Genomic DNA, 24,238 nt, shown 5'->3' on the forward strand with positions numbered 1-24,238 from the left:
TTTCTCTAGAAAGGATCCATTCTTGGCAATAAAGATCTTGCCTTCGGATCTGAGGTAGAAGGTATACCCAATAGTTTCTTTAGGGTATCCTATGAAGACGCATTTCTCCGACTTGGGTTCGAGATTTTCAGGTTGAAGTTTCTTGACATAAGCATCGCATCCCCAAACTTTTAGAAACGACAGCTTAGGTTTCTTCCCAAACCATAATTCATACGGTGTCATCTCAACGGATTTCGACGGAGCCCTATTTAAAGTGAATGCGGCAGTCTCTAAAGCATAGCCCCCAAATGATAGCGGTAAATCGGTAAGAGACATCATAGATCGCACCATATCTAATAGAGTGTGATTACGACGTTCGGACACACCATTACGCTGAGGTGTTCCAGGCGGCGTGAGTTGTGAAACTATTCCACATTTTCTTAAGTGTGTGCCAAATTCGTGACTCAAGTATTCTCCTCCACGATCTGATCGCAGGAACGTGATTTTCCTGTCACGTTGATTCTCAATCTCACTCTGAAATTCCTTGAACTTTTCAAAGGTCTCAGACTTGTGTTTCATTAAATAGACATACCCATATCTACTCAAGTCATCAGTGAGGGTGAGAACATAACGATAGCCACCGCGAGCCTCAACACTCATTGGACCGCACACATCAGTATGTATGATTTCCAATAAGTTGGTTGCTCGCTCCATTATTTCCGAGAACGGAGTCTTGGTCATTTTACCCATCAGGCATGGTTCGCACGTGTCAAATGATTCGTAATCAAGAGACTCTAAAAGTCTATCTGCATGGAGCTTCTTCATGCGTTTGACACCTATGTGACCAAGGCGGCAGTGCCACAAGTATGTGGGACTATCGTTATCAACCTTACATCTTTTGGTACTCACACTATGAATATGTGTAGCATTACGCTCGAGATTCATTAAGAATAAACCATTCACCATCGGAGCATGACCATAAAACATATCTCTCATATAAACAGAACAACCATTATTCTCGGATTTAAATGAGTAGCCATCTCGTATTAAACAAGATCCTGATACAATGTTCATGCTCAAACTTAACGCTCCCCCGTCGGTGGTGGGGCGTGCCCGGGCGCACGTTGGAGGCCGTCCTCGAGTACATCGAGGGCGGCAACACGCCGCGCCTCGAGTACCCCGCTCCCCCGTCCTTCTCACGCCGTCGGGTAAGCTCCTGGACCCCGAGGCACATGGAGACCGGGGGGTCCTCCTCCTCATTCGGCGGCTCTCCCTGCCTCCACCTCCGCCCCGTCAAGCCGGAGCCCCAGGGCACGCCTGTCAGCGCACGCACCTGCAGCTCCAGCGTCCGCATCGGCGACAACGCCTCCCCCACCGGCCGCTTCGTCCTCGTCGAGCCCAAACGGGAGCCCGGCCTCCCCTCGGAGTACGAGGAGATAGCCCGGTGCGGCTTCTCCGACGAGGACGCCCTGCGGTGGGCGCGGGACGACTACCTTCGCGATGAGATGGTCCGGCAGCGCCGGGCCCTGGAGGAGATCGCTGCCCGCAAGCGTGGGCGCGAGGACGAGCACGGCATCGTGGTCCTCGACAGCGACGACGACGGCGACGCCCCCGGACCGTCCAACCCGTCGCGCCAACCGGGGGAGGGATGCAGCAGGGACGGCGGAGGCGTAGGCGGGGGCGACGACGACGACGACGATGACGACGGCGGTGACTACACGCGGTTCTACAGCCTCCTCGGCATGTAGAACCGCGTGGGCGGGCGGCGAGGCGGGCGGCGAGGGAGACGGCGGGGGTAGCCCGCGGTAGTTTTTCCCTTTTTTTGTAAAATATGTCTAAATTTGAACGAAGTCGCCGATGTTTGCGTTAAATTTGAGTCGTGTTTGCGCCGTATTTGACTTTTTTAAAAACCCGTGGGGGACCGCGACTGGGGGGCATCACGCCCCCAGTGCGCGGTTTAGCGCCAGTGCGCCCCCAGGGGGCGATTTTTTGCCCCTCCTGAGAGGCCAACGGCTGGAGATGCCCTGAGAGATGAGACACGGAGATGTGAAACTAAAAACGTTAGGGAATAGGAGACGTCAGGAAAGATGGCAAGCGTGCTCAATGAAGAACAGGATGATCCTGAATAAGTGTAAGTAGCACGACCTTGGTGCAATGTTGAGCTAGCACCCCTTGACTAGTACTCATGCGCAGAGCCAGGCCAGCTGCCCCATGACGAGCTCCGTCACGCACCCATGGTTGCCGCTGGGGACACATTGAGAAGAGCGCATGTAGGCTACAGCGTCGTGCTGGTCGAGACTGACGGCACAGTAGGATCGTGCATCATCGCACTGACGGCCCTCAAGCAGCGCCGCATCAGCCATCACAATCACGGGTCCAGGAGACGTATGGCGCTCTGTCAGTCATTGTTGCCGCTCGAGCATCTTATTCTCCAGCGTCACGACTCACCGTCATGTGTGTGTGCGCCAGTGCGTGGTCGTGGTCGAGGTCGTGGTTGCCGGAGACTAAAGGCTGGAGCACGTCGGAAAACGAGTCGAGAGCGTTGAGGAGAGCAAGACACGCTTTGACAATGGGCATCGTATATAGCTCCCGAGCTGGTCTTGATGCACGATGCGATCATGCGAACAGAGTACACACGGAGCATGCTCCGCTACACCTGCACGCCGGCCGGCATGCTAGGGTTAGCATGTCCTTATCAATGGCGTACTACGCCTTTGGCAGTTATCAAGTTACCGATGTTACATGTCCCTTGCAATCCCACGGAGACGAGCCGGCTAGGGCCCGTGACGGCAAGGATCCGGGAAAACGTAGCCCTGCAGGAAAAAGCGGCAATAAAACTCCTCACCTCATAACCCGACAAGCAAAGGCCGGATAAAAACTCACGCGAGCCAAGCACATCGGTCAGTCAGCTGCGGGCGAGCGCCCACCTACCTGGTCTCTTGCCAGAACTCATGACCGTGTGACCCGCCATCGCGAAAAGTGATCGGATGGCCCTCTTGTACCACCCGGCACGCACCACCCAGCCAGCCGCACGCACATGCCTGACTATCAAGACCGAACCACCCTAGTGCTAGCCGAGGACATCGACAAGTGGGCCCGGCCGGTCTGCCCGGCATGGGGCACCGTGCGAGGGACTGGACCGCGCGGAGAGACCTCGAGAGGCTCTCATGGCACACCATGACAGCACGGATGGCTCGGAGAGCCTCTCAGCCTAGTCCGGTCGTGCCAGCCAGGCAACGGCAATGTCACACGAGCGACATGACCCTGTGGCTTCGGTGCCTCACTCGAGTGTGTGTCTGACGCTGTCTAATGTCGGTGGCCCTAGGCGGTCCACCCATTATTGGACCTCCCAGCCGGGTCACCCCGGTGCGAGCCGTCTTGGCAGATCAAACGGCTTGCATCGCCGCTAAAAGGCTCCCGTGGCAAGCCACCCATCAACGGACGCCATCAGGCAGGTCCGGCTAGCCCATCTCGTATGCGACAGAGCGCACGGTTCCCCACGCACGTGCGCACCCGATGCCGCCCAATGATAGTGGCCCCAGGTGTGTTGGGCTATCCACCCGTCATGGACCTCCTAGCTGGGTTGCCGGGGTTAGAGCCGTTCGGGAAGATCAGATGGCTTGGAACGCACCCGAACTGTTCCCATAGCAAGCCAACGGGCAACATATGGTTAGGAGGGCACTCACCTCAACGAGGAGCCAAGGGAGGCGGGTACTCATCCTTTATAGGAGTAATCCCTGTTCAAGAATTCATCCGATTAACCAGTTAACTTGCCGATTAATCCCTACTCGTAGGGCCATCGAGTAGCCGATAAATTGAAAAATCATCCGATTAATTGATTAAATGGCCGATTAACTTGCCGACTCGCTGATTAATCCCCTACTCGCCAGCCAACCGAGCAGCTACCAGTTAACGATTTCCTCAACAATGGGAGTAATACAAAAACAAATCTATGATCTTTATGTATTTTCTATCTCTTAATATATTATTTTAGTGTTTTATTTGGCAAATGAATGGCTCTATTTTTTTGATGGAACTATCTCTTGTGCTAGTATAGCTAGCCCATCTCACTTCACGAAGCGGCCGTGTCCTCCTCCCCCTCGCTCCTCTCGGACTTTGCTAGACTTACGGACAGAAGGCATGGGAAGTAAGCTACGGACTGAGCTGGCAATGTTTAAATGGAAACTGGCGGCAGCGAGACCCACCCTTGAAATCAGCGGGGGAGTGGGATTGGTTAGTGGGGAGCAATCCGTAAGATTCATCAGTATATTGCCCGTAAGTGTAGCATTTTTGCGCTCCTCTCTGCCTCGCCCCAATACACATTTCCTTCGCCTCGCTCGACTTCCTATTCAGGCAAACTCTGGCGAGTCCAACACCACGCCTCGCAACGGCCCGCCTCTCTCGCCCCGCTCTACCTTTCTGTTGCATTGATCTTCCCGGAAGGCTTTTGCTCTACCTTTTTATTTGGCAAATATATAAAACTTTTCTAAAAATGAAACTAACCTAAGATTAATGTACTAAATCAGAGAACATATATAGATGAAATTTTTCTAAAAATCTAACTTTTGCATATATAAAAATATATACACAGAGAACATATATACATATATACATTTTTATAAAAACTTTCTATATATGAACATAAAAAGCATTTTTGACATCTAAATTTCTTTTATGAACAACTAAAAACGCCCAGCTGCCGACGAGTCGCACCCGCCACCGAGCCGACGGCAAACCAGCGACCAAGGCCCACGCCTGGGCCCAGATCCGGCCGTGCCGCCGCGAACCCATCTGGTCACGCCGCCGCCGTCCCTGGCGACCGCGACGCACCAGACCGCGAAGCCGCCTGCCGCGGGGGAAACAAAATCGCCGAAGCGCCGCCACCACCTGCCGCGGGGGACTAGGCTCTGCAGGAGAGAGAACACATACGATGTCAAATGATGGGGCACAGTTTTCATGTTCGTGGAATTCGACGCGAATTCATGAAGCTGATAAATTTTCAACCCCAACTGGCCCCAAGGAAAAAAAAGAGATGTCTCACTCTCCCGATCTAATAAATATGTGGCATTTTACATCGGTGCAGATTTTGGACAAGCCAGTATGCTTGGAAGAGGAAGTCCCACGTAACTATAGGTGCAAATAAAAATGGCAAAAATATGTGTTGCACCAGCAAGGAACTGCACCTCTCGTGGTAGCATTATCTATGTTCTCCCCAAGTTGTACATTTTATTTCCTTCTGGAGGTATACCATTTTCAAGAACGCATGAATAAGACATGCACGTATGTGGCTTTTCAGTAAGGATAAGGACAAGGGAAAAAGCCTTGCACAAACACGCGATGAGACCTGCGCCAACTAGATGAGCTTAGCAAAAAAGAAACAGTGTCTGCCATCGAGCTGTGCTATAGTATTTTGGTGGAATAAAAACACATGATAGTTTAACATAAATACTTATATGTATCTAATAAAAATTTCAATATTTTAGTGACCCTCACATGGTGTTAGTCGCGGTTAAGCACCGGTAAGAAGTGTGGTAGAAATAGAATATACAGAACGTTGCTATCAATTCATTCAGTTCTTTGAACCTGTTCTGCAACTCTACTTTTATCATCGGTGTAATCCTGTCTCCGTCTGTCTTTCCCAAGGATCATGCTCAACGAGAAACGATATATATACGTCCGACCTAGTATTATAACAATCCATTTGATACGTTACGGACCAGTGCCCTGTCTGAACTCATCAATGATTTGCCGTGGAGAACATGGAACAAGTTGGTGCTCAGAACTGAACTAGCAGAAGCACTACTATATAAAGTTGACCCTGCAGCTGTCTAACCACACAACACAATCAATCGAGGGAACACACCAGTACTGTAGCAGCAACCAAGAAGAAGTAAACGAGCGTTAGAGTTCAGCACTGTTGGGGTAAAATGGCCACTGCAAGAGCTGTAGCCACCATGGCAATTTTCCTCATGGTGGCCCTCTCCACCTCCCACATCGCGTCCTCGCTCCGCCCAGGTCTCGGTGTGTGCCGTGCAAGTGGCTACCTTCCAGGAAAGTCGGGAAACTGTGAGAAGAGCAACGACCCCGACTGTTGCGAGGATGGCAAGAGCTACCCGCAGTACCACTGCTCGCCACCGGTCACCGCAACCACCAAGGCCGTCTTGACGCTCAACAGCTTCGAGAAGGGCAAGGACGGCGGCGGTCCATCCGAGTGTGACAACGCCTACCACAGCGATGAGGAGATGGTCGTTGCGCTCTCCACTGGCTGGTTCAAGAACATGGCCCGTTGCGGGCACCGCATCAAGATCACCGCCAATGGCAACTCTGTGTATGCCAAGGTGGTGGACGAGTGCGACTCCGTCTATGGCTGCGACGAGGACCACAACTACGAGCCCCCGTGTGCCAACAACATTGTTGACGCGTCTCCTGCAGTGTGGAATGCCTTGCGGCTCGACGAGAACGTTGGCATGGAGGGCATCACCTGGTCCGATGAGTGAGCGTTTGAAGCAAAGGTGAGCGCAGGTTGTTGGTACCACTAGTCGGTCAAGTGTCATGTGTATAATGTTCGCTGTCAGAGAGAAGTCCAGTATATACAGATCCTATACGGGGTGACTTGATCAGATTATGTATATGATGGCGTGATTTTATAAAATAAACAGTGCAACCTATGGTTTAGCACCAGTGAGATGTTCGCGTGTGCTCTTCAAGGCTATAATAGTGAGTAGTGTGGTGTATAAAGAATTGGAAACACATGAGATACCTGAGAAAGTTGTATACTCATTTTCAAGGGTCGCTGAACAAGTATGATAAACTGTTAAAAAGCACATCATTCCACTGAGCAGCTACCAAAGACGGTGAACTCCATAGAAAATATTATGTCTAATGCTACGCAGCATTATATTTCTTGCACGGTTGCATCTAATTACAGCATGTATGCAGCGCAGGAAGAGTGAGATTGCTCCATGACGCAGACTTAACTCCCATAACAATTCACTCAAGTCGAGAGTATCAAGCAAGCAATCAACAAACGGAGCTGCTTAATCAAGGATCAAGGCCGGTCCACATATATACGGGGCTCGGGACAGGAAGACAACAAGGGGCCCTTGATTTTTTTTTCTTGACACACATGAACTGAAAATATTTTGTATGTCAAAACCAAAGTAAATATTCAGTAGATGGAATAGATTGATCCATTATCTTTGAATGGTAAAACTACCTCTACAATTTATTTATGGACCAAGAGAATTTCAAACATTTACTATATATATTGCCAGTTGCAGTGATTCCTGAAAGAACTACTCGTCCGGTAAAAAATTGTCAACCAATTTTTTTGGTAATTCTACTTGTTCATCTATAGATGTTTTTCCCTATATTTTCATCACTACTACTAGAGAAATGCTTTTGACAAGACATGTCACCATATAAGGCACGTAAAATATGTTCAATACAGATCAGAAAAGCACCTGGATATCATATGGCATAATGTGAATTTGTAAGAATGCCACAATAGTCAGCACAAATGAGAAGCCAACCCCATGAATTGAATTAACGTCTCCCCTTCTCCTAATCTCCTTAATGCTTTGTCAGAACCAATGAAGAGCAGAAGATTATAAGAAGACCTATGCAAGTCAGCAGATCTGAAGGAGTTAGAGTCAGAGATGGAGAGCAAAGCTATTTGAAATAGAATCATTAAACTAAGGAAGAGAATTACAGGGAAGATGCAGATCTCTCTGATTGCAAGGATCGATGATCACCCGTTAATCGCTTTCTGTGCCCTTGGAATCTGAAAGACAACGAAACGGGCGGCGTTGTTCATGGATTGTGAATTTAGGATAAGTTGGGAGGAGAGGAGTCACCGAATACAGAGGAGAACGAGGGACTTTTGGATCCAGTGGAAACCGATTTGACTTCTGCGTGAGTATTGCTCGTATGTCCACCAGTTTAATGGGCTTTACACTTGCACCACAGCACCTTGGGCCCTTTTATATATTTTTTTTCTAGATTTCTTCGGCCCGAGATAAAAACACACTGGGTTCTACTACCTGGGTCGGGGCCCCTACCTCCTTGGGGCCCAGGGCGGGAGCCCCGGTACCCCGGCCTATGGGCCGGCCCTGTCAAGGATCTGAAGAAAGCATGAGGAACTAATAATGTTGGCAATAAGCCATGCTCCAGCGATGACGACTGGCGTCGGGTGCGCCATGTGCGGTCTATGCAGGGCGTGGGCATAGGGATCAGTTGGTCCGGCTGTGTTGAGCGCGTACGAGTGCGTGGCATACGCGCGGCCGGGCTATACGGATCACAGTGTGTGGCGCGGTTGCGTGGCAGCTAGCTTTGCGTGTGATGTGCGCATGCATAGAGTTAGTTGTGTGCATGCATAGTTTGTTAGCCAGGCCGTGGGTTAGTGGCCCGTGTGGCGTTCTAGTTGGTTAGTGCGTGGGTGGCCCTGATGTGTGTGGCCGTGTGTTATTTAAGCAGCTGGTAGTCATCGTGAGGATGGTGTGGAGCCGAGCAAGCCATGTAGCCATTGAAAAGATAAGGAAGATTTGGGCGTGCGGGCGCCCACGACGGCGTTCGTGCGCCGGCCCGGAATTTCTTGTGTCTTGTGTCTTCTTCTACCTCTAGTCTAGAGAAGGAGAGAGGGCTGCGGTTCCAACATTTGGTATCAGAGCTTGGTGTCTTGGGCGTGCTTGCCATGCCGGAGGCGTGGCAGCGATGGCGGCGCTCGCCGGCAGCTGCGCGACGGAGCTCTGGGCCGTGTGTCGGCACATGGAGGTGGGCGGCGCTGTGGCTGTCATGGCGCGTGGCGGAGGCGGCGGGCGGTGACATCGTACGTGCGGCGACCGCGGAGGCCGGAGAGGCGCTGCGTGGTGGCGCGGCGGCGCAGCACGGCGTGGCGACGTTGGAGGCACTGCATGGCGGCATGGAGGCCGCGGCGGTGCAGGGCAATAAGCCGCGGCGGCGAGCCGGGCACGACCAGTGCATGTTATGGGTGCGCATTGGACGCGTTGGGCGCGCTGGGACCGCGGGCGCGCGTACGAGCGTGTGGTTGACGTTGGGAGGAGGCGTATGTCGCCGTTGTGCTTGAGTCCGTGCTTGAGTTCGGCTACATCCTTCCGGCGTTTGTCGCTAGCGGCTGCCATGGCAGACGCGGAGGCGGCGCGTGGTGAGCGTCTGGTGCGGTCGGGCTCGTCGGGCACGCCGGATGCGCGCGGGACGGGCAGGACGCACTGGTGTGGTCGGACTCGTCGGGCGCGTCAGGTACGCGCGGGATGTGCGGACGCACTGGGGCGTCGGGCGCCTCGTGTGCGCGCGGGACGTGCGGGGTGCAGAGGGACGCCAGACGTGTGTCACCGGAGTCGTCCGTGGCGGTGCGACCGGCATCGTTGCGCCAGGTCGGATCCGCGGGCTGGGCCACGCTCGTGACGACGACAATGACAGGAGTTGCAACAACTTCGGCGACGACGAGGTCATGGCTTAGGGGGTGAGTGTTGGCAATAAGCCATGCTCCAGCGATGACGACTGGCGTCGGGTGCGCCATGTGCGGTCTATGCAGGGCGTGGGCATAGGGATCGGTTGGTCCGGCTGTGTTGAGTGCATACGAGTGCGTGGCATACGCGCGGCCGGGCTATACGGATCACAGTGTGTGGCGCGGTTGCGTGGTAGCTAGCTTTGCGTGTGATGTGCGCATGCATAGAGTTAGTTGTGTGCATGCATAGTTTGTTAGCCAGGCCGTGGGTTAGTGGCCCGTGTGGCGTTTTAGTTGGTTAGTGCGTGGGTGGCCCTGATGTGTGTAGCCGTGTGTTATTTAAGCAGCTGGTAGTCACCGTGAGGATGGTGTGGAGCCGAGCCAGCCATGTAGCCATTGAAAAGATAATGAAGATTTGGGCGTGCAGGCGCCCACGGCGGCGTTCGTGCGCCGGCCCGGAATTTCTTGTGTCTTGTATCTTCTTCTATTTCTAGTCTAGAAAAGAAGAGAGGGCTGTTGTTCCAACAAATAATACATACTTTTTGATGCTTAATGTTTCAGTAAGGCAACTAAATGTGCAATCAAGATGATTCCATGGTTTCATAATGTTACAAGCGCTCAACTCAGGCATGATACCGGAGTGGTGGAACAGTATGATGGTGGCCCTTGTCCCGAAAATTAATAACATCGGACGCTAAGTAGTTTCCGCCAATATCTTTGTAATTTAGTTTACATAGTTATCTTAGAAATGTTGCTTAATCATTCGAAGAGTATGCTGCCCGTGATACTTTCGCCAATGTAGAGCACTTTCATTTCAGGGTGCATGACTACGGAAATTATTTTGATGCCATATGAGTATTGCTTCAAAGAACAAAAATAAAAGGGAAGTTTGGTCAATGTGATGGCAAATTGTTGTGACAGACTACCGAATATAACTACATAAACTAAACCACATAGGTGTCGTAATTTCTCAAAGTTCTTCTATGTCTACTTCCTAGAGTGTTGTGAGAGACTAAACTGGATAGATTTCCAAATTGCTGAAAGTTTTGGGCGTTTAAGATGTTCGGGGCGAACATGCTTTTTATTCTTCCGTCTTTTGTTTTCCCCCGGTTTTCTTTTCGGTTGATTACGTTGGGGTGTCCCGATGTGCTCTAAGGACACAACATCATCGATCTTTATATTGCCCGTGTTGAGTGCCACCAGCCGCCATCTCCTGGGAAAGCAGGACGCCGATGAGGCACCACCGAGCGTGCAGCCGGTGCTGCTGTGCCGCCACAATCAGATGGACTGGGCCCGCGTCACTCGCGTCGCTTGTGGCAGCAAGGTCTTAACGCGCCGACGCATGCACATCCATTGTTGTTTATCCGTGGTTGGGAAGACGAGGTGAAGATTGGATCTCCCGAGGTGGAGGCCAGCGTTGCCGCCACGACCAACGTACAGAGGAGAGGCTCAAGGTTGCGGCTAGAATCACCGACTAGGAAAATCCGGATCGAGCGGTTCACCTGGCACTACTAGGAAAGGGCTATAGATAGGATTGATACTAATGGCGCACCAGGAAAGTAGTGCGCCACTACTATATACTAGTGGCGTACCTGTTGGTGATGCGCCATTATTGTGGAAGACACTAATGGCGCACCAGAAACAGGGTGCGCCACTAGTATTAATTTTTTTCCATTTTTCCATACATACTAATGGCACATCAGATCGACAATGCGCCATTACTAGTTCTAACTAGTAATGGCGCACCAGGCATAGAGTGCGCCATTACTGTAATATTTTCTTATTCTTTTGTTTGCAAAACTACTAATGGCGCACCGTTTCACAGTGCGCCATACCTAGTTTAAACTAGTAATGGCGCTCTATTACACGGTGCGTCATTAGTATATATATTTATATTTTTTACTTTTTTGCAAAATTTCTGATGGCGCATCATCTGCAGGTGCGCCATTACTAACCAGGGTTACTAATGGCGCATTGGACAGCCCCACATCTACCCACTCACTTTCCCCACTTCATTCCCTCCACCTCCTTCTCCAAGCTTTGGGCTGCCTCCTCCTCCTCACCTCATTTCCACCATAGATTCATCAAAATTAAGTGGTGAAATTACCTTTTTTTGATAGGTAAGTAAGGGGAAAGCTATCTTCATGATGTAGATTTACTTTTTTTCTCCCTAGCTCGCTCCAACAACGTGCACATGCACTTTTTGTGGCCTAGCTAGATCTATATATGTTTGTGGTGTTGCATGCGTTTGTGGTGTTGCATATATGTTTGTGTTTGAAGGTACCGGTATTTGAAATGCGATAGTTGCCAATATTTTGCCGGAATGTTTTGATTCATATCCGTTTCGGCGAGAATTTTGGCACTATGCATTCTTTTTGGTCCTATTTTTAGGGAAGGTCATGTCAAATTTTTTCTTGGTTCTAAAATATCGTTTTGCTCTACCCTGCAGGCGACCATGGTCTGCACGATGACTGAAGGCATCGTGAATAGGTTTTTGAGCTCCGCGAAGGCCGAGATGCTTCAAAAGAACGAGACGGAGATAAGATGTCCGTGTCGAAGATGCAAGCTGAAGAGCCTTATTGCGGACCCGGATTCCGGGCAGGTGCGGGACCACCTGCTCTTGCGTGATTTCATGGATGGCTATCGGTGGCAAGGTGATGAAGATGACTATGAAGTCGTCCATGGCCGGGGCCGGGCAAGAAATGAGGAAGGGCAACAAGACAAGTACCACCGCGGCGAGGGCGAGTGAGAAGACGAAGAATCTCCAGGACATGATCACGACGGTGATGCTGTACACAGTCATCATGTAGAAGATGTCGTACATGATGATGAGGAAGATCAAGACGAAGGGTATGATCATGAAGATGAAGATGCCGGAGCAGACGACGATGGAGGCTGGGTGCAGGACCCTCATATTCAAGAGCTGCTTCTCAAGCAGATGGATAACACAAGAGCTGCCGCCCGAGTGAAAGCCAAGCTGGATCAACTGGAGATAGACGCGGTTACTCCATTGTATGAAGGATGCAGGCCCAAGGATACCCGCTTGAAAGTAACGCTCATGGCTCTAGAGATGAAGGTAAAACACAAAATGACCGATGCATGCTTCGACGAGAACATGTCATTCTGGCACGAACGTCTTCCCAAGGGGAACAAGTGCCCGACCAGTTTCGAGGAGGCGAAGAAAATCGTGTGTCCTCTGGATTTACCGCACGTGAAATACCATGTGTGCACGAACAATTGTATCATTTATCGGGACGAGCACGCGGAGTCTACCATATGTCCGGTGTGCGGCGTCACTCGATACAAGAAGAGGAAGAAAGCTCCTCGAAAATCGGTGTGGTACTTTCCGGTCACTCCTCGTCTGCAGCGGTATTTCGCGGACCCTAAGGTAGCAAAGCTCCTGCGTTGGCACGTGGATAGGGAGGAGAAGAAGCGGAAAGATGTCGGAAATGATCCGGAGATAAATAAAAAAGACAAGATGCTGAGTCACCCTAAGGATGCGAGCCAGTGGCAAGCGTTGAACTTCGAATACCCAGAATTTGAGAAGGATCCAAGGAACATCTTGCTGGGCGCGAGCACCGATGGAGTCAATCCGTTTGGCAGCCAGAGAAGCACACATAGCACCTGGTCTGTGTTTGTGTGGATGTACAACCTTCCCCCCTGGTTGTGCATGAAGAGAAAGTACATTCACATGAGTATGCTAATTGAAGGGCCGAAACAACCAGGGAACGACATCAATCTATATCCGGGGCTGTTGAAGGAGGAGCTAGACACGCTGTGGAAAACGCCAGCCAATACGTGGGATGCCGCAGAGAAAGAATATTTCCCTATGAGAGCCGCACTACTCATGACGGTGCACGACTATCTCGGTTACGGATATCTCGCGGGGCAGGTAGTCCACGGATTTTCTGGATGCGTAAGGTGCATGGATGACACAACGTATCGCCAGCTACATAGAGATCCCGGGTCTTCGAAAACCGTGTTCATGGGACATCGAAGGTGGCTTCGCGACGATGACCCGTGGAGGAAACGCGAGGATCTGTTCCATGGTGAAACCGAACCCCGAAAACGCCCGTGTACGAGGAGCGGCGAGGAAATAGACGAGCTGTTGAAAAATTGGAAAGACTGCCCACTGCCGGGAAAGAAACAAAAGGCGCCAGAGCCGGGAAAGAAGCGAAAGGCACCAGAGCTGCTGCTGAAGGTATGGAAAACGAGGTCTGTTTTCTGGGACTTGCCGTACTGGAAGATCCACCGTGTGCCTCACAGCCTTGATGTCATGCATATCACGAAGAACGTGTGCAAGAGTCTGCTTGGTACCCTGCTCAACATGCCAGAGAGGACTAAAGATGGGCCGAAAGCAAGGGCAGACTTGAAATCAATGGGCATCAGGCAGGAGCTTCACGCTAATGATGATGATGATGATGATGATGATGAGGCGAAGCAGGACACAGAAAGTCGTCGCAAAGGCAAAAAGGCCAAGAAGACCGGAAATGACTACTCTTCCGCGTGCTTCACTCTAAGTCAGGAGGAGATCGAGCAGTTTTTCACCTACCTCCTAGGAGTAAAACTTCCTTACGGTTACGCGGGGAAGATAAGCAGATACCTAGACCCAGCGAAGCAGAAGTTCAGCGGGATGAAGTCTCACGACTGTCACGTGCTGATGACGCAGATACTTCCAGTTGCAATCCATGGGATCATGGACGCGCACGTCCATGAAACGCTATTTGGCCTATGCAACTTTTTCGACGTCATCTCTCGGAAGTCAATTGGCGAGCTTGAGATGTACTTCCCGCCCGCATTCTTCGACGTTATGGTGCATCTGCTGGTCCATATCGTGGAGGATATCATCCAACTCGGGCCGACGTTCCTGCACAGCATGATGCCATTCGAAAGGATGAACGGTGTCATCAAAGGATACGTTCGCAACATGTCACGTCCAGAGGGAAGTATAGCCAGGGGCTTTCTGACCGAAGAGTGCATCTCCTACTGCACGAATTATCTAGGCATCGAGAACCCCATTGGTCTGCCCATCAACAGGCACCTCGGTAGGCTCACTGGATGGGGTCACCGTGAGGGTCGCCGCGAAATGCATGTCGACTTCGAGGGTCGACTCGCCGACTTTGAAAGAGCAAACCTAGTCGCGCTACAACACATAGACGTGGTCGATCCTTGGGTGGTAGAGCACAAAACGTTTATTCAGAAGACGTACAATGACCGAGGCCAACAGAGGACGGACGGAGATATACTCAATGGGCACAACTCATGTTTCACGCGTTGGTTCAAGCAGAAGCTTCTGTCGTACCCTTTACATGAGGATTCTTCCACGGAAGAACAACTCATATTCGCCTTGTCACAGGGCGCCGAGCACAACCTGATGACCTATGAGGCGTACGATATCAACGGCTACACATTCTACACCGAGGACAAGGACATGAAGAGCGATGGTTATCAGAACTCCGGGGTAACGATGGAATCCTACACCGGTAACGACAAGGACAGATACTACGGAAGGATCGAGGAGATCTGGGAGCTGAGCTACGCTGGAGAGAAGGTCCCGATGTTCCGTGTCGGATGGGCCAAGAGCGTCCTAAAAGAAGACCGGTATTTCACCACCATGGTTATACCCGAAGCCAAATCCAAGACCGCGGGCGCAAACGTCACCGTGAAAAATGAGCCATGGGTACTGGCTTCACAAGTGGACCAATGCTTCTTCATTACCGATCCGTCAAAGCCCAGTCGTGTTGTCGTGAGGAGAGGCAAAAGGAAGATCATCGGAATGGATGGAGTAGCCAATGAGCAAGACTTCGACAAGTACGGCGACCCGAAGATCGAACATGACGACGACGACGAAGTAGCAGCATACACCACAAGAAGAAGCAGGACCACCCTACCTAAAGCACGTCCGTTCCACAGAAGAACTCCATTTGCGAAAAAGAAGGGCAAGAAGATTGTGAACAGATAGCTAGCTAAGATCGATTGTATCTAAATTGTAGCCTTAATTTCTCGGGCACTTTTTGATATCATGAATATTTCATGGGCACTTTTTGAATTCATGAATATTTTTTCAAATTTGATGATATTTTTTCATATTCAATATTTTCCCCCGCTCCACCGCCGCCGACGACCCCCCGCACCCTCCCCCACTCCACCGTCGCCGACGATCCACCGCACCCTCCCTCGCTCCACCGCCGCCGCCGACACCCCTCACCTTCCCCCGGCCCGCTCCACCACCGGCGCCGACACCCGCACCCTCCCCCACTTTTTGAAGATATTTTCAAAAAACAATTGATGATATTTGATGATATCTTCTATTCTAATCCTCATGAAAATAACAAATTTGATAAAAAACAAATTATTAGATGCAACAAGAAATAATGAAAAAAAATGTTACTAATGGCGCACCAGAGGAGGGTGCGCCATTGCTTTCAGAAAAAAAATTACTAATGGCGCATCAGAGGAGGGTGCGCCATTGCTGTCAGAAAAAAAAATACTAATGGCGCACCAGAGGGTGGTGCGCCATTGCTATAGTGTCTAGCTGGACACCCCTTCGCCCGATCCCCCCTTCCCTCCCCCGCCGCCACACCCGCTCCGACGACCCCCGGCCCGCTCCAACGACCCCCGCGCCCGCTCCACACCCGCTCCGGCTCCCCCACGCCTGCTCCGAAGACCCCTGCGCCCACTCCACACCCGCTTCGGCTCCCCTCGCAGCCATCCCCAAGGTGAGCTATCTGGGCTAGCTAGGGTTCACCGCAAGCAAAGAAAGAGAGGAAGAAATCCCCCCATCCCCCCCGCCCCTTTGCTAAATGTCGATGGAATCAAATTTGCCGCCCGCAGGTGAAGGAGGACGGTGCTTTCCTGCCGTGGCTGCGGAGCAAGGCCGGGTCTGCCATCTCGTCGGCGCTGCGCATCGGGACCTCGCCACTTGGAAGGTCTGTTCTTGGCTACTGTCGATTTGCTACATAGAGCAGAGCAGAGCAGTAACAGTGTCCTTGTTCGCGTCGCAGCCGATCCAGGAGGGGGACTGCACCGGATCCGCCATCGCCGAGGAGCCGCACAACACCGGATCCATCTCGTCCTCTTCCTCGGGTCACCGTCGTCTTCCTCAACTCCGGCCACCTCAACTCCGGTCTCCGCTCCACCTCTGCTCCGTGGTTCAGTACACTAATCCTATTGTCTTTGACTACTTGATTAAACTTGCTGTACTTCCCACTACAAGTTGATTTACTGAATATGCTACTCTAGTTCCCGGAGCTGGGTTTCTATTTGTGTGTTTGGTATACAGTTTCTAGTTTGTGCATCACTATAAGAGGAGTGCATTTTTCTAGGTTCTCTCACAATCTCCATATGTTAGTTTGTTATCTTTTATACTTACAGTACAACAGGTTAACATTCTAGTGTACGGTCCTAACACACAACAATTTTATTAGTTGAGGTTCACACTAGACAAACATGTGCCAACTAAGAAAAAAATAGAGTTCTACATTAACTTGTCTGCCAGCTGGAGCAAGAAGCCTGAACTAGTTTTCCTTAGCTATCGCCTCATTTAGAAAATATTGGACAAGATCCCAAGAGACTTGGAGATATGTACAAGATCAGTAAGATAATAGCTTGCTGTTTAAGCATCGTTGCAGTCAAACTCTGGAATATTTACAACGAAAATGACCAAAGGTATGGCCAGTGCCATCACGAAATCACAGGTGAACCAATGCAGTGGAACACTAAACTGACAATTCCATCATATGTATCACCAATCTTCCTAATTAGTGATTATCTGAATTAGTTTGTAAACTGTAGAGGTGGTTAGGCTCTGGTTAAAAATAAAAACAATAATAGAAGTTCTGTATTTTCTAAGTAAAAAACCCCACATATGCACCAGGATGTGATCTGTCAGAACCAAAGTAGACCTAGCTCTGCATTAGTTGTTTTGTGCTTCAAGTGTCCCAGTCAAGAACAAACTGAGTGGTTGCAAAATAATATTATGTGGTCAATGTGCATTAGTTCTGAACTGGTCAACCATGAATTGGGATGATAATGTTATTTTTCCTTCTTAACAGAATGGTGCCATAATCAGAACAAAGCTGCTGCAAATGCATACTTTTTTTTACAAGTGCATCTGCACCTTCTGATCCATTTAGAGTTATCATAAATATATTTCCAAGGTTTTTTTCATTTCACTATAGAGTCTTTGCTTCTGGACTCAATGCACATTCATCAGTTATAAGAGATAAGTACTAGTAAGTCAAGGGCACCAGAATTTGATCATGCCTCTTTTGAGAAGTATGTCTATTGATTCAAAATTGCCATGGCAAAAATATGTTTCAGAAAATGGTCTGTGGCTGGGTTTTGTCTCCGACCATTGTGTCGTGATGATTTTGCAGGTACCCCGAGAGGCCCTTGAGTTTGCCGGAATGTCGATTAACTTCCGTTCCGGCAAATTCGGGTACTCCATATGTCCTATTTTCAGCAAAGGTCATGCTGAAATTTTCCATGAATTTTAGCATGACTTTGCTAAAAATCGAACATATGAGGTACTTGCTACTAATGCATGGGCCGGGGTATCTTAGTACTTAGTTAAGTAGGATCAACTGCCCCTTTATTCTTGCTGCATTAAACCATAGGTGGCAATAGAGCCAAGTGATTAGTGCCAAGTGATTAGGCCCAACCTAGGGTTCCTCGGCATCGATAAACCCTAAATGATGAAAACTTAACTTGGCTGCCCCGGATGCCTCGGTGTCGATGAGAACCTAAATGATGTACGCTTAGGCTTTTAGGGTGCCGGTGGTTCGGGCGGCAAGAAATTCTGGGAGCTGTCCGAGGAGATGGAGGAACAACCTCACCGCTATGAGGATGCCGCGGAAGACACCGATCCTGATTACACAACCCCTAGTGGCGTCGGGGATGACACCACTGATGGTGCCGCCGAGGATGCCACCACTGATGATGGCGGCGCACACACAGATGGCAGCCAACCGAAGAAGCAAAGGAAGGACCGGCGCCCGAATGCGCTACGCACCCTCAAGGAGGAATTCACTCAAGTGGACTCCGACGGGAATCCAACGGAGCCCAAACATATAGTCAAGGGGTACTCGCTTCAGCTCGGGTGCATTCTCCGGAGCACCATCTCGATCAACACCGAGAACCTTAGGCATAAGGACCGAGGGAATTTGCGCAACCTCCTCTTCACGAAGCTGCACGAACGATACAAGTTCCCCGCCGAATTTGAAAACACACACCTCTCAGGGAATAAAGTGAACAGTGCCGCCCTCACGAAGATGAGCATGACCCTGTCTACTTGGAAAAGCGCGGTGAAGAGAATGATTGATAAAGGTGATAGTTATGAGAAGATCAAGGCGAAATATCCTTTGATGAGCGAAGATGAGTACAAGGAGTTCAAGATCAAGTGCGAGAGCAGTGCAACCTCCGAATCAAGTCAGTGGGGGAAAGAAATGCGGGAGTTGAACTTAGGGGAACACAAACTCGGTCCCGGCGGTTACAGAGTGGCGGAGCCTATATGGGACAAGGAGGACGCGGACCGTGCCGAGCAAGGCCTACCGCCCCGCTTCGAGAAATACAACGGTGACAAGCAGACCAGGAACTATGTCAGGGCCCGGTACAAGGAGGACCCGATAACAAAGGAGCTTACCACGGATCCGAAGACCAGGGCGCTTGAGCTTCTTCTGGTAAGGAATACACCCCCGCGTAATTAGCTCCATATGGTTGCACTCTAATTAATCCCCAATATTTCTAAATGGTTCATGTTCCTTTTGCAGGACACTGAAAGCAGTAGCGCGGGGTCGTCTAAGAGCTCCCCTTTCGACACCCCTTTAAATAGGGTGTTGAACGTAATGAAAAACAAGGATAAGCTCACTAAGCCGACATCAGCTGGTCGTGTGGCCGGCAAAGGCTTCTCCATAAAATGGGGGTCATACTATACCGCTGGTGTGCGGAAGGAGAAAAAGACCAGCTCGGAAAGCCAGACGCGCGAGGTTGAAGAACTCAAGGCACAAGTGGCGCGGATTCCGGAGCTTGTCCAAGAGCAAGTGCAACAACAAATTGGAACGACGCTCAACGCCATGGTGCCTACGTTGATTCATGGGCTGACGACGTGGATTGCGGGCGGCCAACAGGGGCCTCCCCCGATTCCCAGCTTCACGGCCAGCGCCATTGGTGTCTCCGGCGGCGCCATTGGTGTCTCCGGCGGCGGCGCCATTGGTGTCTCCGGCGGAGGCGGTATTCGTGTCTCCGGCGCCGGCACGGGCATTGGAGCTTAATGCACTCGGGTGTACGCCGGCCGGCACCTCGCCAGCAAGCGCCCCCTCCGTCAGTTGCACGCCCGCCGTTGGCGGTGCCTCGACATTAGCCGAGCTCGATGGCATCACGGTAACCAAGCCTCTCGGCCGATGACTTCATCTCCTTGCCTTTGACTGGGCATCCCTGACGCCCTATACATGTTTTCGCAGGGCACCGCCGACGTTCCTTGCACTCTTCTGCATTTCGTGGGCGCCGAGTTGGTCGATGTCGCCAAGGGCAGAATCGTTCAACCGGGCAACCCCATGTTCCACGGTAATCCGATGCCACCCACAATGTATAGAGTTGAAGTGGTTCGTGTGCTACCAGGCTGCGACGAGCTGTTACCTCCGATTCGACCCGCTGGGGCCGACGAAGAAGACGAGATGACCCTCAGCACCTGCGTAAACTGGCCCCTGCTTTGGCCGAAGCGCCAGATTCGTTTGGGGGCGGGGGACACCACCCCACAGACAAGACCGCCAGTCGTGCCGGCGCCAAGCCATGGCAAGATCGCAGCAACGCTACCGGACCTGCCGGACATCCCTATGGCACAGGATCCAGACAGCCCTATGGCATAGGATCCGGACGGCGACGACAACGACGACGGTACATTTACCAAAGTTGATAAGTACTTTGCCGAACATGGGTACGCTGACGAGTTCTGCGGGCCTCTTTCTCAAGAACCCAACCAAGACGACCGCGATCTAGCTGGTACGGCGGAGAAATCCAATTGCAACAGGTGTCGTCTGGCGTTCAGTTCTCAGGACACGCCTCCAGCTCCCGCCTTCACCGAGCCTCAGATAGCTGAGGTGCGAAATATTATCAGCCCCAACACGCTCAAGAAGGCGGTCTGTGAACAGAACTCGGTCCCATCACAGGAGATCAAGAAGAAGGGACGGAAATGAAAGACTAACAAGGGCGCCGGTGCGAGCCAGCCGGCACCGAGTTCGATCCGTGCTCAGGACGGGCCACCTTCACCTAAGGATATCTCGAGGAGGGTGCATGTGGCGGGTAGGGCGATGCTACCACCAAATATGCTGAATGTTGCAATCGGTGCTATGCGGAGTCTGCACGACAGTGTTCTTTCTTTGGAGAAGCGGTGTCTCAGAGAGAAGGATGTGGCATACCCAGTTTTCGTGGCCAAGGTGCCAGAGGGAAAGGGCTTTGTGGATGGCGACATCGGGGGTACGATCGTCCTGCGGTTTGATGACATCTTTGCTATGTTTAACCTTCATCCACTGCACTACACCTTCGTTCGGCTGTTTTCGCTGAGTATGGAGATGCGGATCATTAGAGACAAGACCCCGGACATCGTGATAGTCGACCCCTTCTACATGCGTGCCAAGCACTTGAGCAGCGCCGAAGACCGCCAAGTTGCGAGTTCACACCTCGAAGGCGTCATTCTGGCAAACCCAGATAAGGATAACTTCCTTGTGGCTTACTTTCCCGAGTAAGTCATCCCTTAACCGCCCCGTAACATATGATTTCTTAGATTTCGATCGTTCTTTTTTTTCTAACATTCCGTGTTCTGTGTAGTGACACACATTGCACACTCATCCTCTCAAGCCCGAAATATTCCATGGCCACGTATTTCGACCCGAACCGTAACTCCAACATAGACTACACAAATGTCAAAAATGTTCTTGATGATGTTCTCCCCGGCTACACCAAATCTGGAGGTACCTTCACTAGGGCAGTTCGTAAGTACGGCAAGCACATGTTCTCACACAATACGAAGTTCTGCTGCGTCAAGCAGCCGCCTGACAGTCAGAAGGATGCCTACTACGCCCTCCATCACATGCGGGCGATCGTAAGGGACCATCATCAACTTCTGCTACCAGATAATCTCAAAGATTGGGCCGCGAGCTTGTCGGCAGTCCAGGACGCGGACCTCAGACAAGAATTCTTTCGCATCCAGTCGGAGTTTGCGGACATCATCCATCAAGATGTCCTTCATTCCTCGGGGCAGTTCTTCCTCAGATATCAACCGTCCAACAGTGAGATAGATGAAATGCTACAAATGCAGGGTGACAACGACCGCGATTTCATGACCATCACGACAGACGGCGGCTTCATCCACGTTCCTGTCCGATGAGTCGAGTCGAAAGTAGTGATGTGTAGTTCTGAAACATTGATTGGCTCATGTTGTAATTATACTTTAATGACTTCGTATGTCTCTTTGGTTTGGACAGTCGTTCAACTTAGATGTAATCGATGCTATTTATTAGTAGGACCATGAATCGTGCTATTAATGTCTTGCTTTTCTCTTTCGATCCTTTTGTTGCATACTTACATATTGCTTATGTATTGTCTATTGTTTGGCTTGTGCATAGAGATGCCGTCGTATGTCGTGTACAAGGGTAAGGTTCCCGGAGTCTACGATGACTGGGAGGAGTGTCGGAGACAGGTTCACCGTTTCAGCGGTAATAGTTACAAAGGGTACACCACTAGGGCGGAAGCCAAATCTAGATACGCCCGCTATCTAGCGGGAGAGAGGAGGGAGCGTTGGAGGAACCGGATGAAGACCAGTTTGATCGCGATGATGCTCATCGTGATGACCACAGCTCTCTTTTATGTGATGGTAGTTTAGATGATCGATATCGACTTGTAATGTGAAGACAAACTCGATACTCGCGGTCTTGAGACTTGTAATGTTTTATCTTTGTTCGGTCTTTTTAAATCAGAGACTAATATGATGAATTATATTCGGAGACTAATCTTCTATTGAATTCGATGAATCTGATGTTGTTGTGTGCTGCTGTCTATATTCTGTCTAATAATATATTTTATATTCTATCTAATAATATATTTTGTAACCTGCACAAAAATCAGAAAAGAAAAAAAACCAAATATTCATACTAATGGCGCATCACCACCAGGTGCGCCATTAGTATGCCAAAGGATACTAATGGCGCATCAACAGAGAATGCGCCATTAGTATGACAAAGCCATGCTTACGTATGGCCCCCCGGGAGGCACACTAATGGTGCATGCTGTTACATACTAATGGCGCACCTGTGGTGCGCCATTAGTAAGATATACTAGTGGCATGCTACTAATGGCGCACTGGTAATGCGCCATTAGTAGACAAAACCAGTGCGCCATTAGTAGACCTTTTCCTAGTAGTGTGGGGCCTGAATAATAAGTGGACCTGTTCATGGTTGAAGGCACCGGCAAAGTTTTCTATCTAACAAAGTTTTCTATATTTCAGTGACCCTCAGTGTCTGTCATGGTTGAAGGCACCGGCAAGAAGTGTGGTAGAAATAGAATAGTATAAAGAATGTTGCTATCAATTCATTCAGTTCTTTGAACCTGTTCTGCAATATTTTTATCATCGGTGTAATCCTGTCTCCGTCTGTCTTTCCCAAGGGCATGCTCAATGAGACACAATATATATACGTCCGACCTAGTATTATAACAATCCATTTGAGACGTTGCGGACCAGTGCCCTGTCTGAACTCATCAATGATTTGCCGTGGAGAACATGCAACAAGTTGGTGCTCATGACTGAACTAGCAGAAGCACTATCTAAAGTCGACCCTGCAGCTGTCTAACCACACAGCACAATCAATCGAGGGAAACAAACCAGTACTGTAGCAGCAAAAAGAAGAAGTAGACGAGCGTTAGAGTTCCGCGCTGTTCAGTAGGTAAGATGGCCACTGCAAGAGCTCTAGCCACCATGGCAGTTTTCCTCCTGGTGGCCCTCTCCACCTCCCACATCGCGTCCTCGCTCCGCCCAGGTCTCGGTGTGTGCCATGCAAGTGGCTACCTTCCAGGAAAGTCAGGCAACTGTGAGAAGAGCAACGACCCCGACTGCTGCGAGGATGGCAAGAGATACCCGCAGTACCACTGCTCGCCGCCGGTCACCGCGACCACCAAGGCCGTCTTGACGCTCAACAGCTTCGAGAAGGGCAAGGACGGCGGCGGTCCGTCCGAGTGTGACAACGCCTACCATAGCGACAAGGAGATGGTAGTCGCGCTCTCCACCGGCTGGTTCAAGAACATGGCCCGTTGCGGGCATCGCATCAACATCACCGCCAATGGCAAATCTGTGTATGCCAAGGTGGTGGATGAGTGCGACTCCGTCTATGGCTGCGACGAAGACCACAACTACGAGCCCCCGTGTGCCAACAACATCGTTGACGCATCTCCTGCGGTGTGGAATGCCTTGGGGCTCGACCAGAACGTCGGCATGGAGGGCATCACCTGGTCGGATGAGTGAGTTTCCAAAATAAAGGTGAGCGCAGGTTGTTGATACCACCTATCGGTCCAGTGTCATGTATATAATTTTCGTTCTTATAGGGAAGTCCAGTGTACACATATCATATACTTGGGAGGTTTATTAGATTCTGTATATGATTTCATGAATTTATAAAATAAAAAGTGCCACCTATGGTTTAGCACGGATGACAAGTTCATGTTTGCTCTTCGATCATGCATATAATAAATAGTGAGCAGCATGGTGCATAGAGAATGTGAAACATACGAGAGAGGCACCTGAGAAAG

The 24,238-nt window shown here is 50.5% G+C and overlaps 2 pseudogenes; both read left to right on the forward strand.

The window, feature by feature from the left end:
* Positions 1-5,836: 5,836 nt before the first annotated feature.
* LOC125529625 (putative ripening-related protein 5 pseudogene) lies at positions 5,837-6,574 on the forward strand (annotated as a pseudogene).
* Positions 6,575-23,384: 16,810 nt separating this feature from the next.
* Positions 23,385-23,954, forward strand: LOC147963244 (putative ripening-related protein 5 pseudogene; annotated as a pseudogene).
* The last annotated feature ends 284 nt before the right edge of the window (positions 23,955-24,238 follow it).

Source organism: Triticum urartu, chromosome 6A (genome assembly GCF_056163025.1).
Source record: "Triticum urartu cultivar PI428250 chromosome 6A, HENAU_Tu73, whole genome shotgun sequence".
In the NCBI taxonomy this organism is placed as follows: domain Eukaryota; kingdom Viridiplantae; phylum Streptophyta; class Magnoliopsida; order Poales; family Poaceae; genus Triticum; species Triticum urartu.